The sequence below is a fragment of the Eptatretus burgeri genome, chromosome 2, assembly GCF_056783735.1.
Source record: "Eptatretus burgeri isolate ZD-2024b chromosome 2, Ebu_testis_v1, whole genome shotgun sequence".
In the NCBI taxonomy this organism is placed as follows: domain Eukaryota; kingdom Metazoa; phylum Chordata; class Myxini; order Myxiniformes; family Myxinidae; genus Eptatretus; species Eptatretus burgeri.
The window spans coordinates 127071408-127076173 of NC_140962.1; the positions used below are offsets into that span (position 1 = coordinate 127071408).

Here is a 4766-nt window from a genome sequence, read left to right on the forward strand (position 1 = left end):
TCTTCTTCTTCTTCTTCTTCTTCTTCTTCTTCTTCTTCTTCTTCTTCTTCTTCTTCTTCTTCTTCTTCTTCTTCTTCTTCTTCTTCTTCTTCTTCTTCTTCTTCTTCTTCTTCTTCTTCTTCTTCTTCTTCTTCTTCTTCTTCTTCTTCTTCTTCTTCTTCTTCTTCTTCTTCTTCTTCTTCTTCTTCTTCTTCTTCTTCTTCTTCTTCTTCTTCTTCTTCTTCTTCTTCTTCTTCTTCTTCTTCTTCTTCTTCTTCTTCTTCTTCTTCTTCTTCTTCTTCTTCTTCTTCTTCTTCTTCTTCTTCTTCTTCTTCTTCTTCTTCTTCTTCTTCTTCTTCTTCTTCTTCTTCTTCTTCTTCTTCTTCTTCTTCTTCTTCTTCTTCTTCTTCTTCTTCTTCTTCTTCTTCTTCTTCTTCTTCTTCTTCTTCTTCTTCTTCTTCTTCTTCTTCTTCTTCTTCTTCTTCTTCTTCTTCTTCTTCTTCTTCTTCTTCTTCTTCTTCTTCTTCTTCTTCTTCTTCTTCTTCTTCTTCTTCTTCTTCTTCTTCTTCTTCTTCTTCTTCTTCTTCTTCTTCTTCTTCTTCTTCTTCTTCTTCTTCTTCTTCTTCTTCTTCTTCTTCTTCTTCTTCTTCTTCTTCTTCTTCTTCTTCTTCTTCTTCTTCTTCTTCTTCTTCTTCTTCTTCTTCTTCTTCTTCTTCTTCTTCTTCTTCTTCTTCTTCTTCTTCTTCTTCTTCTTCTTCTTCTTCTTCTTCTTCTTCTTCTTCTTCTTCTTCTTCTTCTTCTTCTTCTTCTTCTTCTTCTTCTTCTTCTTCTTCTTCTTCTTCTTCTTCTTCTTCTTCTTCTTCTTCTTCTTCTTCTTCTTCTTCTTCTTCTTCTTCTTCTTCTTCTTCTTCTTCTTCTTCTTCTTCTTCTTCTTCTTCTTCTTCTTCTTCTTCTTCTTCTTCTTCTTCTTCTTCTTCTTCTTCTTCTTCTTCTTCTTCTTCTTCTTCTTCTTCTTCTTCTTCTTCTTCTTCTTCTTCTTCTTCTTCTTCTTCTTCTTCTTCTTCTTCTTCTTCTTCTTCTTCTTCTTCTTCTTCTTCTTCTTCTTCTTCTTCTTCTTCTTCTTCTTCTTCTTCTTCTTCTTCTTCTTCTTCTTCTTCTTCTTCTTCTTCTTCTTCTTCTTCTTCTTCTTCTTCTTCTTCTTCTTCTTCTTCTTCTTCTTCTTCTTCTTCTTCTTCTTCTTCTTCTTCTTCTTCTTCTTCTTCTTCTTCTTCTTCTTCTTCTTCTTCTTCTTCTTCTTCTTCTTCTTCTTCTTCTTCTTCTTCTTCTTCTTCTTCTTCTTCTTCTTCTTCTTCTTCTTCCAAAACCTTTAGGATTCGGCTCTTTTATATACAGGATCCGGATCTCCTAAAATACTAAACACCTGTGCACATCCTAGCATTGAGGGTGCCTTTTGAGAGTGTCTATCATGAACTTTAAATATATTCGGACATTTGCTTTAAAGTTTCGAAAAGTTCACGTTACTATTTAAAGATTATTCCATTTAATGTGTTGTAATTTCGTAAATACACGATTTTCTCATCATGAACAGGAGCCTCCATGACGGGTCTCGCTATTGGCTCCATCAAGGCACTTGACGAAATATCGGAAGTTGTTGTTATTGCCTTGAGGACGCGGCCATTGGACACATTTGTCCTTCTGGATAAATTGGATTCACCGTTTTGACGAAAAGAAAAGATTTCCAAAATCAATGTAAGGTTGGGTGTTGGGTTCAAACATTTGTTCTATTAACATATTTACTCATTGTAAGCATTGCATTGGAAGCAAGAATACATTTGATTTATTGATGAGAGGCCAGAAGAACAGTGATGGATAAAAAAAATAATTTATACTCCTGAGGATTTGAAGCCGTTTCGAGCAAGTGATTGCTGTTCATGAAATATTCATTCGTTAATCACTTTCCCTCAGGACTGAAGAATGGAACAAATATGAAACTCTGGAACATGGGATTAAATTCCATCTTCGATATATAAAGGGCAGTATTGGTCTACACTTTGTGGATTCTGTAAAAATGATGCTAATTGTAAGAAACAGTTTTCATGGTGGAATAATGTTGTTTCATTTTGCATTCCCTTGTATTTAATCACATATAATTTTGATAAATTGATTATAGTTGGATGAATCTTCTCCAATAACTGCATTTACCATTGACAAACTTATCGATTTCTCTCCAATTAATCCAATTTCCATTGCGATGAATATTACGACTGATGAATTCAGGTTACCTGAACCGTACTACACCAGCCTGATCTTGTTTTTTGCATCATTGAGTGCATTTACTATATTGGGAAATAGTCTGGTTCTCACAGCTGTGATCCACTCTCATCATCTCATGCATGGCGTTACACACTTCTACATCTGGTCACTCTCTGTGGCCGATTTATTAATTGGCATCGTGGTGATGCCTCTAACAACAATGCAAGTTCTACACGGACCATCAATCTTTGGGCGAGACCTGTGCAACTTCTTATCTGCGGTTGATATTGCGTGCGTCACAGTGAGTATCACCACTCTCTGCACAATCGCCATTGATCGTTACATTGCTGTCACGAGGCCTCTACAATACCGAACCGTGGTGACTCGGACCCGTGCTTGTGGTGTTGTGGTTTTACTTTGGAGTCTGTCGATTTCGATCTCTTTCCTTCCTATTTTCCTTGGTTGGAATCGATCAAAAGAACCTGAACATCAGTTGTGCTTTGAGGACCCGGAATGTTGCAGCTTGTTTTTCTCCAAAGAGTACACGCTTGCAACAACGATAATTCCTTTTTATATTCCATCGAGCATCATGATTCTGGTTTACTGGAGGGTGCTGAAGGAAGCCAACAAACAGGTGAGATCCTTCATATTGTAACAAGAGAATATGTCGCTGCACGATTATTGTGGAGAAAATATTGTTGTGGCTTTTCCTCTTGTTTTTTTTTTAACGAAGTTCATCGAGTTATGTGATTTGCATGTATTATTTGCTTTTACAAAGTTTCCATTTTTTTTAGGGTTTACCCAGAAATGACTCCATTGAACTATTAATGACAACAACAATTGTAAGAGGTTTTGAGAATTTGTTGGGCAAGGCACAATTAAGTAAAGAAGAAGAGGAAGTCGCAGACAAGGCAAAATATAAACCCATAACCAGACTTACGATGGAATAACAGTTTGAAAATCTGCTCTGATTCTCGGAGTCAGCGGTTCAACCCTTGGCTCAGTTGTATCCTTTCCTGCCAATCATTCCTCTCCACACCGATTGTATGTCCAAGTCTGTCTCTATCCTGGACTTAAAATATGTTGGTGTTTGTTGTCTTTCTCCCATCTCCCAACTATTCCTTTTGTCTTATTGTGCCCTGATCCGTTCATTGCACTTGTACTAGAGTTCCTTTCAGTGAACTCTTCCATGAGCCTCGACTATGCATTCCAAAAAGTGACGTAAATAGATGATTCACTCCAATCGTTTTCACATGTTTTTAAGGGAATTAATGTACCATACCACTGGGTTTGTTGTGGCAAAGCAGATTCTTGGTGGGTTTACAATCCTGGAAAGATCACCACTCTATTTTTTGGAATTCAGGAAAGTTTTTTTAAAGGATGCTCACCTCCTCTTCATGAACGACACTGTGGGATCTTTACCATCCACAAAGTAATGCTAGCGTACAAGACACCCGGTTTAACTTCCATCCAAGGGACAGCACACACATTGATGTGTCACACTGCTTGTGAAACATGAGGAAAACAGTTGACCATATAGCTGGGTTGAGATTCGAATCCAGAAAAGGAGCTCCGAGGCAAAAATGTGTTCCTCATGGGAATCCTGCCTTCCATTTGTAAACCAGATTTAAAAAATTTCCATCAAATGAACAATATGAAATATTTTGCAAATTATATTGCCAATTATTTTTGTTACAGTTGTGGAAAATGAAACAGGGTGTATTGAACATGCAATCCCACGGAAGAAACAAAGATTGCAAAGAAAATCGGAACAAAGGAGTGAACACGTTGAGTGAGCATCGAGCTTTGAAAACCTTAAGCGTTGTTACGGGAATATTCCTGTTCTGTTGGTTCCCACTTCACATCATTTACCCACTTCAAATTTTCTGTCCGACATGTACAAGTGAGGTTCTATTCTATATATTTCTATTGCTGGGCTACTTGAACTCAGCATGTAACCCGGTTCTCTATTCACGAAGCCCTGAACTCATGGCAGCTTACAAACGCTTGCTGCGTTTAGATGGAAAAAAAGAACGAGTTGGGAGTCTTAACATGATGACTCGAATGAAGCTTATTTGTTGTGTAAAAACATGCATTCAGGAAAAGAATGCAGAGTCATGGTGACGAACAAATAATGTAACTGAATAATTTAGTTTTATGCAGTAATCAAAGGCAGTAATAGGGGAGTGTAGCAAATATGATACAAGGGGTGTACAAAATGTTCCTCAAACCATATACTTTGTTCTTACCTCACGTTACCTTTGTTCTTACCATACCTCAATCTTACGACTGAATGCCTCACGTTTTCAAGACGAGGGTTAACAAATTCCTGATGTCATAATGTAGAAAGGGGATTTGAACCTGTGATGTGTGATCCATTCAGAATACCTTGATGATCATCCAAATGAATGAAAATACAATTAAGACATGAGTGTCAAAACTGGATGGATAACTTTTTCATATATTCCTCCTTAAAGTATGAAAAAAGCTCTTGCATGGATAATGTATTTAAACTTTTTCAATATAAAGCATGC

General features: G+C 37.0%; 1 pseudogene across 1 annotated transcript; it reads left to right on the forward strand.

Annotated features, from left to right (window-relative positions):
- Positions 1 to 2230: 2230 nt before the first annotated feature.
- Positions 2231 to 4367, forward strand: LOC147033042 (beta-1 adrenergic receptor-like; annotated as a pseudogene). The gene is made up of 2 exons (XR_015050516.1): positions 2231 to 2866; positions 3931 to 4367. The product of XR_015050516.1 is annotated as a beta-1 adrenergic receptor-like (transcript).
- The last annotated feature ends 399 nt before the right edge of the window (positions 4368 to 4766 follow it).